The sequence below is a fragment of the Corvus moneduloides genome, chromosome W (genome assembly GCF_009650955.1).
Source record: "Corvus moneduloides isolate bCorMon1 chromosome W, bCorMon1.pri, whole genome shotgun sequence".
NCBI lineage: Eukaryota > Metazoa > Chordata > Aves > Passeriformes > Corvidae > Corvus > Corvus moneduloides.
The window spans coordinates 7,323,487-7,336,173 of record NC_045510.1 but is presented as its reverse complement, the minus strand read 5'-3'; the positions used below and the strand labels follow the sequence as shown (position 1 = coordinate 7,336,173).

The 12,687-nt window shown below is 45.5% G+C and overlaps 1 long non-coding RNA gene across 1 annotated transcript; it reads right to left on the bottom strand.

Moving 5' to 3' along the window:
• Positions 1-223: 223 nt before the first annotated feature.
• LOC116437433 lies at positions 224-8,606 on the bottom strand. Its single transcript, XR_004237297.1, has 3 exons — positions 8,596-8,606; positions 707-713; positions 224-316 (listed from the first exon to the last, which is right to left on the bottom strand). It is a non-coding gene; the product is annotated as an uncharacterized LOC116437433 (long non-coding RNA).
• Positions 8,607-12,687: the final 4,081 nt, after the last annotated feature.

Sequence of the window (12,687 nt, the reverse complement as noted above, 5' to 3'; positions counted from 1 at the left end):
AAGCTGAAATTCTGTTGTAAAGCTATGGTGATGGACCATGATACATCAGAGTACCCATTGTAATTTCATGAAGCTTAGGGGGGTGGAGCGTTCAAACTGCACTTGTGAGCAAAAGTACCTGTGCTGAAATAAGCAAATGCTGAAGCAGCTGTAATTTGATGAGAAGTTTGAACAGGGAGAGATGGAAGCGATGAGGACTCTTGCTCCAAATCCGAAGGAGAAAGACCTCTGTTCCTAGAGATGCTCCCAGAGATAGTCTTAGAGATGAAGATGATGAGGACCCGTTTGCTCCCAGAGAAGGAGGAGGCCTCTATTTCTAGAGATGAAGATGCTCCCAGAGATGGGTGAAGAGAACCTTTGTTTCTGAACAGTTCAACCTTAAAATTGTACCCCAGTAGCTCAAGAATGGACCCTCGAAAGCAGTTGTGGGAAAAGCTGTAAGTCGGGGGAAGGGACTCTCACATGTGACCAGAGAACCAACCCGGGTGGCTGTGTCGTTGTGATACTGAAGCCATGAGAGAACTTCTTGTGGAGATGTCTCCATAGCATGAGCAAGAGAGACTCCTCTCCCTAAGTGAACTGAAAAAAGAGATTATTATGGAGGTGGTAAACTGACTGAAAATCTCAAGGGTTGTCTTTTTACGTTGTCAGTGGGAGAAGGGAGAAACGTGGGGGGAAGAGAAGTGTTCTGAAGGTTTGGTCTGACTTTTTTCCTTTCTTTTAGGTCTGTAAATAAACTTCTTTATATTCTTTTAATTTTTGTGCCTGCTTTGCTTTCTCCTAATTCTTATCTCACAGAAGCAAAATAAGTAAGTAATGGATATTTTGAACCAAACCACTTGTCTTGGGGTGACTTTATGATGTGTATCCCATATCGCTGCCCTATGCCCAGAAATTAATTCTTGTGCCTTTCTATGCCTCTAAACTGAGCCTGAGAGGGGGAAGGAAAAACTGAGCAAAACTTTTTCAAAGCAGTTTGCAGCTTGTTCAAGGTCACACAGAGATAGTGACTTTTTTTTCCAGCTGCGGCAGGGGAGCAAGGAAGCACCCGGCTTGCTGCTGCCCGAGTCAGTTTTTTTGGCCAGTTGTTCAGCTTCTTTTTCTCTGGAGAGAGACTGAGAGTTGAATTTTCTTTTTCCTTCCCTGGAATTTCAGATTTTCTCCCTTTTCTGCTGGATTGCTTCAGTATCAGAACACATCGGGAGGACTTTCCACCGGGCACAGAGGGCCTGGCCCTGGCCCAAGCCCCAGCTCCGAGGAGACCAAAGGGAGGACTCTAACATTTTCCCTGGTTTTTTCCTTCACAGCGAAATTTTATTATTTAGCATTATTTTCCTTTTCCCGTGTGTTTGTTAAATAAATAGTTTTTATCTCCTTCACTTCCCTTCGAGGAAAATTTATTTTTCCCGAACCTGATGGGGGAGGGGTGGTGACCTGCCTTCTCTCAGAGGATATATTTCTAAATTTGGCCAAACCGGCACACCACAAAAGTGGGTAAAGCCCCTGAGCTATGCGGGGATGATGGTTGAAATAGAAATATGGGGGGGCCTGGCACATCAATTACATCATTGTTCTGCAAACCCACCAAGGCAAGTGCTACATGCTGACTGTGGTGGAAACAATCACTGGATGGTTGGAGACGTACCCTGTGCCTCACACCACGGCCTGGAACACCATCTTGGGCCTTGAAAAGCAAGTCCTGAGGTGACATGGCACCCCAGAAAGAACTGAGTCGTACAATGGGACTCATTTCAAAAACAGCCTCATAGACACCTGGGCCAGAGAGCACAGGATTAAGTGAGTATATAATATTCCCTATCATGCACCAGCCTCTGGGAAAGTTGAACGGTACAACGGACTGTTAAAAAACACATTGAAAGCAATGGATGGTGGGACCTTCAAACATTGGGATCTACATTTCACATAGGCCACCTGGTTTGTTAACACTAGAGGCTCTACCAATGAGCTGGCCCTGCCCAATCAAAACCTCCACGTACTGTAGAAGGGGATAAAGTCCCCGTGCTGCATATGAGGAATGTGTTAGGGAAGACAGTTTGGATTAGTCCTGCCTCAAACAAAGGCAAACCCATCCATGGGATTGTTTTTGCTCAAGGACTTGGGTGCACTTGGTGGGTAATGCAGAGGGACAGGGAAACACAATGCGTACCTCAGGGGGATTTGATTTTTGGGTAAGAACAGTCTGTAATGATGAATTGTATGATATTGGTTGCTGAATGACACTGCCACTGTGTGCCATAACTCCCATGGCCAATGAGGATGGACTGCTCCAGATACACGAGTCGTGAGCCCCTGTTGCAGCAACCAGCCGAAAGCACACCAGCCTTCCTGCCCTGGAAGACATCTAGGACAGATAGAACCAACAGTCATGGACTAAATGAACTCGACAGACAGCTTTGAGTGACAGCCATTGAGTATGGATATGATACCTGTGCTTGTGTATATTTTGTATATAGTTGGAAGGTGTAGGATCTGGGCATGATGAAAAAGGTTTAGAATAAGGGGTGGATAATGTCCTGGTTACAGCCAGGACAGAGTTAACTTTTTTAAGTAGCCGGGAAGGGGGGGTGGCCAGACCTGAGTGGTATTCAATACCACCTCACATCATTGCCAGGAGCAGGGGAAGGTGATGAACTCTAGCTTCTGAGAGGAAGGGTGTCCTTTTCTGGTTGTGAGAAAAACATGGTCAGGAAAATGCAGTATTTGTCCTGGTTTTTCATGTAAATAATTTCTTTGTCTTATGCCTTTTGTTATTAAATATTGTTGCTGTTACTGTTCCTTTTCTTATCTTTTTTTTCTTATTCTTATTTTTTAGTGATTTGTTCTGATCTCACCCATTGATCTTTGGCTTTTGTGACTCCAATTCTCAAGTCCATTCTGACACAGTGGGAAGGGAGAGGGGAAGAGGGGAGGAAATGAGCAGCGTTGGGTTTGGGAGAGTCTCAGTGTGAGTGCTGAGTTGGGGATTACTTTTCCTAAATCACGACACTCCTCTTTCACTTGTATATGGAAGTTATCATCAATACATTCCAGGAACCTCCTGGATTGCCTGTGCCCTGCTGCGTTGTTCTTCTGTATCGGTTTGCATGGCCTGGTTTTGGTACCAGGAAGGCCTACAGGGGTGGCTTCTGTGAGAAGCTGCTGAAAGCTTCCACCATGTCTGGAAGAGCCAATCCCTCCCTGGTGGCTCTAAAGACAGAAGTGCCGCTGGCCAAGACTGGGCCAATTAGAAATGGTGGTAACACCCGTGTGATAAAATATTTAAGAAGAAATCAAAACCAAAAGTTGTTGTGCAGCTTTAATTCCATCCAGAGAAGAGTGGAGTGAGAACATGTGAGAAGAACAACTCTGTAAACACCAAGGCCAGTGAAGAAGGAGTGGAAAGAAGTGTTCCAGGCACTGGAGCTGAGATTCCTTTGCAGCCCATGGTGAAGACCATGGCGAAGCAGGCTGTCCTCCTGCAGCCCATGGAGAAGCCCCACACTGGAGCAGGTGGATACCTAGAGGAGGCTGTGACCCTGTGGGAGAGCCATGGAGAGAGGAGCCCTGCTCCCATGCAGGAGCAGCCTGTCCTTTAAGGACTGCACCCCGTGGAAGAGTGACCCACGTTGCAGCAGTTTGAGGGGGACTGTTGCCTGTGGGATGGACTCACATTGCAGCAGCTCGCAGAGCTGTTGCTCGTGAGATGGACTTATGTCGGAGAGGTTCACAGAGAACTGTCTCCTGTGGGAGGGACCCGACGGTGGAGCAGGGGAAGGACTTCTCTCCCTGAGCAGTAGGAGAAGCCACAGGTGATGAACCAACCATAACCCTCATTCCCTGTCTCCTTGTGCCGCTGGGGTAGGAGGTAGAGCTGGAAGGCGGGGGGGGGGGGGGGGGGGGGGGGGGGAGGTGTTTTTAAGGGCTTATTTTACTTCTCATTATCCTGCTCTGATTTTGTTAGTAATAAATTCACTTCATATGTCTAAGTTGAACCTGTTTTGCCCGTGATGGTATTTGACGAGCGATCTCTCCCAGTCCTCATTTCAACCCATGAACCCTTTGTTAAATTTTCTCTCCTCTGTCCAGCTGCAGAGGGGAGTGAGTGAGCAGCTTTCGTGGGTGCCTGGTATCCAGCCAGCAGCAACCCATGACACCCTCAAAGAGATGATGGGGTGGTTGAAGTCTCCAATGAGGACCAGGGCTTGTGAACATAAGGCTGCTCCTATCTGTCTGTAGATCTGTCTTCCCGGTCGGGTGGCCTGTAGCAGACTCCCACTACTATGTCACCTGCCCTGACACTGAACCGTGCCATAAATCAAATCCCTCCTGATGGGAGAGAATTTTCTAAAAGTCCTTGCAAGGAGTTTCAAAGATAAACCGAGACTTTTCCTTGATTTTCAATGCTTCCAGATAGTTGTTTATTAAGTCTTATCAGAGGAACAGGGCCACTAGCGTGACCCAGGTACAGCATAGAGCACAGAAAGCAGGAGTGAAGTCTCTCTATCAATATTTACACAGCCTTTTAAAGATATTTCAACCAATAGTTACTAAAAACGTATACTATTTTCACTTTCCTAACAATTATTCAGTAACATGGCCAGGAACTGTGGAATTCTCTATCCAATCATTCCAAACTACTTTTACTGCAGAACATGGAGTAGTAGAAGAAGGAGAAGAAGTTTTAGAGAACAACAACAATCCTCCATTTTGAGATTTTTTACTCTTATCTATTTACTACAAAGAGAAGCCCAAAACCTCTAAATTTTTCACCCTGTGACAATCTTACATAGTAGTCTATCACCTAATTCACACCACTGTATTTTCTAGTTCTTGTCTGATCATTGGTAATTTTTTCCAAGGTTGGAGGCTAAAACAGTGTTGTTCAGGGGGGTAAGAACCCTTAAAAACAGGCAGAGAAATATTCTCGGCACTCTGGGTTCCTACATCTCCCCCTCCTGTTTGAACCAAAAACACTTGACAGCTTTGTCTGTGGCTCGTCTAGCACAGTGAAGTATACAAGGTACAAATACTAAAAGAATTACAACAATAGTTAAAACACAAACCTGTCCTCAAAATTTCTCTCCATAAGGGTGCAAGGTCAAACCAATTGAACAAATCATTCAACAATGATCCGCTTTCTTCTCCAAGTTTAGCTATTCCATCCTCTAATTGCCGTATACTTTCATGGATGGATTTTGAATGATCCGACAAATTCATACAACACATACCTTCATATTCTTCACATCCATGTCCATGCACTAATAGAAGATAATCAATTGCCGCTCTGTTCTGCAGAGTCGCTTGTCTCACACTCTGAACATCAGTTAACATATCGCTCAGTGAGAGAGAGACAGCATGAGAGTTCTTACTTAGCCAACAGCCTAATTGATCCAGTTGTCTTAAGGCTGCTCCTGCAGCAGCACCAGGTAAAAGGAGAGCTGCAGAAAACCTTTGTCCAAAATTCCAAGCTATAAATTTGTCATTACAATCAGATTTATATTGCTCAACAAATCTTTTCTCCCTTCTCTTATGTTCTTTTATCATTTTTGCATTAGGCGTTAGCAAAGAAAGCTTTCCAAAGCTGCATGGACCGCCTTTGACATCTGAGGGAATTGCAGGCCAAATTCTGTCCCCACAAATGAGAAACATCCCTTGTGGCAATTGTAATGGATCCTGGTTGAACGGTGTGTTCATCTTTACTGTTGAATTGCACCAAGATGTTGCATTTCTATATATTTTGTAATTTGGAGTGACATCTGTTATCTTGTCTTTATTTTGTTTCAACCCTGGAGAACTGAATACTACACAAAACTCCATTTTTATTGAACCAAGAATTTCCAATTCCCGAGGTTCATAAGGAGCCTCTGGAAGGGATTTGGTCAAAACATCCCAACTTTCCACTGGATTTGAACTGAATCGTGAGTGTTTTAGATTAGCATGTTTGGAAGGTGGCCATTTGTCTGCTGGTAGACCGACTAAACGTTGAAAATGGCTTCTTTGGCCTTGAATGAGTTAGACAGATGGTATCTAAGCCTGATGCATTGGCCAGAGTCTCCCAGACATTTTCTTTTGGTTGTTTTACTGGGAAAGCTCCATTGCTTAAGGCAATCAGTGAGATGATAAGGCACAAGCATAATGCCTGATTGAGCTTCATTCTCAACAGCTTTATCCCACACAGGAGTCTCTGATCTGTAACAGAACTTCTAACACACTCTTACATACAAAATTTACACCATTAACTTTCCCACTTTTTACATAAGACTCAGGCCACAGTTCTTGCACAGAAAGACAACTGATGTCTGTGGCATCGACAGTAGTGTTGACACTGATTCACGTCTGCGTGCTTGCCTCCTTGTTCCCGGAGTCGATTCCTGCTTGTTTCTGGACTTGATAAGGTTTCACGTTTTTTGCTGGAATCCACTTCGGTCCTGCACCTGTTGAGACACAAGCATACCCTTTGCCCCAAGTTATTAGTTGAAATGGACCCTTGATCTTTCCGGTCTCTAAATCTTTGATCAACACTAAAGGATTTTCCCTCAATTTCCCCTGAGTACTATTTGAAAAATGCCTGATAATTGGTGGAGTAGGTTCTGAAAAGGAGCTATTCAAGAATTTTAAAACGTACAAAGCTTTGTTCAACCGCATCTGAGGCGCAGCCTCTGCTTCCCCCCTTTTCTGTTGATCCAAAAGGGATTTTAAGGTATGGTGTGTTCTTTCAATGATGGCTTGACCTGTAGAAGAATTAGGAATGCCAAATATATGACGAACACCCCAATTTTTCAAAAATGTGTCAAGGGTTTGTCCTCTGTAAGCTGGACCATTGTCTGTTTTAATTTCCTGAGGAACACCCAATGATACAAATGCTTGCAAAAAATGTTGACATGCATGTTTTGCTGTTTCGCCTATGTGCAGGGAAGCAAAGACTGCACATGAAAAGGTGTCCACAGATACATGAATATTTTTAAATCTCCCAAAAGATGGGTATTTTGTAACATCTGTCTGCCATAATTGCAGGCTCTGCAACCCTCTTGGATTGACTGCTCCTGTGGATACAGGGGGCTGCACAAGCTGACAGTCCAGACAGGCACTTATGATGGCCTTCACTTGATCTTTAGAAATGCAACCTTAGTAACCTTGCTCTAGCTCTGATTATAATTTGAGCTGCCATTTCTAAAGTTGTGAAAATTCTTTTAGGGGATCTGTAGGGCAGAAAAATCCACTCTAATATTAATAAAGGATCTCACTGTGACGAGTCCCATTGAAATATGAGACCATACAATTGCATATTTTCTCCCAACACTGCAAGGAAAAACGGCTGGCTCAGTATAAAGCGATGTGCTTGTCTCTGTTGAAGAGCTTCAACAATCTTTCCAAGAGCTTCTTGAGCTTCAGGTGAGAGGGTTCTAGGCGAATTGATACTACAGTCTCCCCTCAAGAGATTAAAAAGTGGTGCAAGTTCATCATTTGTGATTCTCAAGATTGGTCTGATCCAGTTGATCTCTCCCAAAAGCTGTTGTAGATCTCGCAGGTTTTCAATTTGAGTTCTGACTTGTACCTTCTGTGGTCTTATTGCTTGCTCTGTAAGTCTCCATCCTAAATATCTCCACAGTGAATTTTCTTGAATTTTTGAAGTGGAGATTTCCAATCTGGCATTTTGGACTTCTGTAATCACACTGTCACGAGCTTCTTGTAGCTCTTGTTGTGTGGACGCTGCAATGAGCAGATCATCCATATAATGAATAATTATTGCTTGTGGATGTTTCTTTTGCGCTGGATATAAAGCTTGCGCCACAAACCATTGACAAATGGTTGGAGAATTTTTGAGACTTTGTGGAAGAACAACCCAATGATATCTTTGCAGAGGTTCTTGTCTGTTGATACTTGGGACAGAAAATGCAAATCGAGCAGCATCCTCTGGATGAAGTGGGATGTTTGTCTTGGAGTGACCTTATGATGTGTATCCCATATTGCTGCCTATGCCCAGAAATTAATTCCTGTGCCTTTCTATGCCTCTAAACTGAGCCTGAGAGGGGGAAGGAAAAAACTGAGCAAAACTTTTTCAAAGCAATTTGCAGCTTATTCAAGGTCACACAGAGATAGCAATTTGTTTCCAGCTGCAGCAGGGGAGGGAGGAAGAACCCGGCTTGCTGCGCCCAGGACAGTTTTTTTTTTGGCCACTGGTTCAGCTGCTTTGTTCTCCGGAAAGAGACTGAGAGTTGAATTTTTCCTTCCCTGGAATTTCAGATTTTCTCCCTTTTCTACTGAACTGCTTGATTGCTTTAACATCAGAGCACATTGGGAGGACTTTCCACCGGGCACAGAGAGCCTGGCCCTGGCCCAAGCCCCAGCTCTGAGGAGACCAAAGAGAGGACTCTAACACTTTCCCAGGTTTTTTTTCCACAGTGAGAGATTTTATTATTTAGCATTGTTTTCCTTTCCCCTGTGTTTGTTAAATAAATAGTTTTATCTCCTTCACTTTTCTTTGAGGAAAATCTATCTTTTCCCGAACCTGGTGGGGGAGGGGTGGTTGTGCCTTCTCTCAGAGGATATATTTCTAAATTTGGCCAAACCAGAACAAATTTAGTGGCGCCCAACTGTGTGGCTCGAAGGAAAGTGAAAAACCTGTGCTAATTACATTTTGGTTTGAATTTACTTATTCTGTGATGGGGTAAAATAGTCATCATGTTGGTTGAGTTCATAACGTTTCTCTGGCTTGATATATTCAGGTATTTCTGGTCCGTAGGCTTGTTTAAGGTACTAGTGCCTTTCTGGTCCCTAGGCTTATTTGCCTATCCACAACTTGGTCCGATCTTATCCTTGATAAGGAATTTTTGCAGAGCAGGGACACGAACTTGGATTTCTATTTTGCTGGGCTCGGTGATAATGATTTATAAGAAGTTGAGAGAGGTACAGGCAGCTGTTCGAAGTGTGTATGAAAAATGGCTTCTCTGTCCTAGCTTTGGTAGCCTGTTTTGGGAATTTATTAGTAATTGCACCCAGATTGTTAGAGGAGGAGGAGATGGGGTTTCCCTTCCCTTTAAATTTGATAGGTTATCTTTTGAGAGTGTTCAATTTCCCCTGGATGTTAAAGAGACCACCCTCCTGGTATTTAATCTGGTAATCTTCCTCTATGTGGTTCACAGCTTGTCTAGAATAAGAGCTCAGATTTCCAGGGTGACTGCTGAGACACCTGACCAAGAGGTGGAACATCCTGAGTGGTGTGGGGAATGGGAGGATATAGGCCAAATCCTGCAGAAATTCTCTGACCCAATGATTTGCAATTTTCCCCCTGAACAAGTTCAGAAACCAGCTGAGGTGGCAAAATATCTGAAAGAGAAATACAAGGACAATTCTAATGAGAACAAGCTCCTTGCGATATGTTGGGCTTTGGCATATGCCTATCGCACACTGCAGCAGGTAAAGGTAGAGAGGCAGGAAGATAAATCAGCAACGCCTGCAGACACCCCTGCAGTCACTCAGACTGCAGCCAAACCAGAAAGCAAGCCCAAACCAGATGGAGAGTCTAAGCCACTGACAGTGGCTCCTGTCATGAGGAAAAAACACACAACCAAAACTGATCGCCCAGTGAAGGATGAGGATAATGCAGGGGAAGGAACCTCAAAACCGCCGACTCAGGCACAGAAACCATTACTGAGTCCATGTCCGTAAAGGACCTTCACAGCCTAAGAAAGGATTACACCCGACGGACTGATGAATCCATAATAAGTTGGATGGTCCGTATTTAGGATGCTGCAGGTGATGATGTGATGCTGGACGGTGCTGAAGCGAGGCATTTGGGATCCCTGTCACGTGATTCAGTGATTGACCAAGCGATGATAAGGGACGCTGACTCTGCCAGTGTCTGGAGATGGGTTTTGACAGGCGTGATTGAAAGATATATGTGCGGAGATGATCTCTACATGCAGCAAACCCCGTGGAAGACCATAGAACAAGGGATCCAACGCCTGAGAGAACTAGGGGTGGTAGAGGTTGTCTTCGCAAATGACCCAGGACTGAGGAGTCCAGACCGGGCCAGAGTTATTCCATATATGTGCCGAAAACTCATACAACTTGGGCCACAAGAATATGCTTCTGCTTTAGCAATAATGAAACCGGACTACGGTGCAAATGAGACTGTGCAGGATATGGCAGTGAAGCTCCGAGCATATGCAGACTCTGTGCATGGCCCAACACATGCAAGAACTGCAGCTGTGGAAACACATACGCAGAACATGGAAGATAATATGGAGAAGAGTCTCCAGGAGATTAAAGAGTGCCTTCTCTGCGGACGTTCCCCAGAGAGAAGGAACATCCCACGAAGTGAGCTGTGGAAATTTTTGTGTGATGGTGGGGAAGACACGAAGAGGTGGGGTGGACAACCCACCTCTGCTCTGGCAGCACGAGTGCGTGAATTGAAGGAGCGCAAGTCTCAGAAAGGAAGTTCTACCAAAAAGGAAATAGCTCCAGATGCCTGTAGCCAAACTGCCGGAAATGATGGAAAAGACGATGACATGTCCGATTCCCATGAAGGAACCTCTAAGATGCAGGCCCAGGGAAAGAAGGATAACCAGGCATAGAGGGGCCCTGCCTCTAGCCAGGTAGAGGGCAGGGAGAACCGTGATTTTTGGACTGTGTGGATTCGTGTGCCTGGTACATCAGAACCACAAAAATATGATGCCTTGGTTGACACTGGTGCGCAGTGTACAATAATCCCATCGCAGCATGTGGAGGTAGAATCTCTTTCTATTGCTGGTGTAACAGGTGGATCACAAAATTTGACCTTGGTGGAAGCTGAGGCGAGCCTGACTGGAAATGAGTAGAAGAAGCATCTCATTGTGACTGGCCCAGAGGCCCCGGGCATTTTGGGCATAGACTTCCTCCGGAACGGGTAATTTAGAGACCCAAAGGGACTCAAGTGGGCTTTTGGAATAGCTGCTGTGGAGACAGAGGGCATTAACCAATTGAACACTTTGCCTGGGCTATCAGAGAACCTGTCTGCAGTAGGCCTTCTGAAGGTGGAAGAACAAAGAGCACGAATTGCTACCTCGACAGTGCATCGCCGACAGTACTGGACAACTCGAGACGCTCTGATTCCCATCCACAAGATGATCCGTGAGCTAGAGAGCCAAGGGGTGGTCAGGAAGACCCACTCACCCTTCAATAGTCCCATTTGGCCTGTGTGCAAATTGGAAGGAGAATGGAGATTGACTGTGGACTATCGTGCCTTGAATGAAGTGACTCCACCGTTGAGTGCTGCTGTGCCAGACATGTTGGAGCTCCAGTATGAGCTGGAGTCCAACGCAGCGAAGTGGTACGCCACTATTAACATTGCTAATGCATTTTTCTCCATTCCTCTGGCAGCAGCGTGCAGGCCTCAGTTTACCTTCACCTGGAGGGGTGTGCAGTACACCTGGAACCGACTGCCCCAGGGGTGGAAGCACAGTCCCACCATCTGCCATGGACTGATCCAGACTGCACTAGAAAAGGGTGAGGCTCCAGAACATCTGCAGTACATTGATGACATCACTGTGTGGGGGAACACCGCAACAGAAGTGTTGGAGAAAGGAGAGAAAGTTATCCGGATTCTCCTGGAAGCTGGTTTTTCCATCAAGAAGAGCAAAGTCAAGTGACCTGCTCAAGAGATCCAGTTCCTGGGAGTGAAATGGCAAGATGGACGGCCTCAGATTCCCACCGAGGTCATCAGTAAGATCACAGCAATGTCTCCACCAACCAACAAGAAGGAAACACAAGCTTTCCTTGGTGCCATAGCCTTTGGAGGATGCATATTCCTGAGTACAGCCAGATTGTGAGTCCTCTTTACCTGGTTACCCTCAAGAAGAACGATTTCCATTGGGGCCCTGAACAGCAACAAGCTTTTGCCCAAATCAAGCAGGAAATCGCTCATGCCGTAGCCCTTGGCCCAGTCAGGACAGGACCCGAAGTGAAGAATGTGCTCTACTCTGCAGCCGGGAACAATGGTCTGTCCTGGAGCCTCTGGCAGAAGGTGTCTGGTGAGACTCGAGGTCGACCACTGGGATTTTGGAGCGGAAACTACAGAGGGTCTGAAGCCAACTACACCCCAACAGAGAAGGAAATCTTGGCAGCCTGTTCCGGTTTGGCCAAATTTAGAAATATATATCCTCTGAGAGAAGGCACAACCACCCCTCCCCCCACCAGGTTCGGGAAAGAATAAATTTTCCTCGAAGGAAAGTGAAGGAGATAAAACTATTTATTTAACAAACACAGGGGAAAGGAAAATAAGGTTAAATGGTAAAATCTTTCGCTGTAGAGGAAAAACCTGGGAAAGTGTTCGAGTCCTCCCTTTGGTCTCCTCGGAGCTGGGGCTTGCCCAGGGCCAGGCCCTCTGTGCCCGGTGGAAAGTCCTCCCAATGTGCTCTGATGTTACAGCAATCAAGCAGTCCAGTAGAAAAGGGAGAAAATCTGAAATTCCAGGGAAGGAAAAATTCAACTCTCAGCCTCTCTCCGGAGAACAAGAAACTGTAAAAACTGGCCAAAAGCTGACTGGAAAAGCCGCAAGCCGGGTGCTTCCTCGCTCCCCTGTCCCAGCTTGGAAAAAAAAAAACCTGCTATCTTTATGTGACCTTGAACGAGTTGCAAACTGCTTTGAGAAAGTTTTGCTCAGTTTTGTTCTTCCCCCTCTCAGGCTCAGTTCAGAGGCATAGAAAG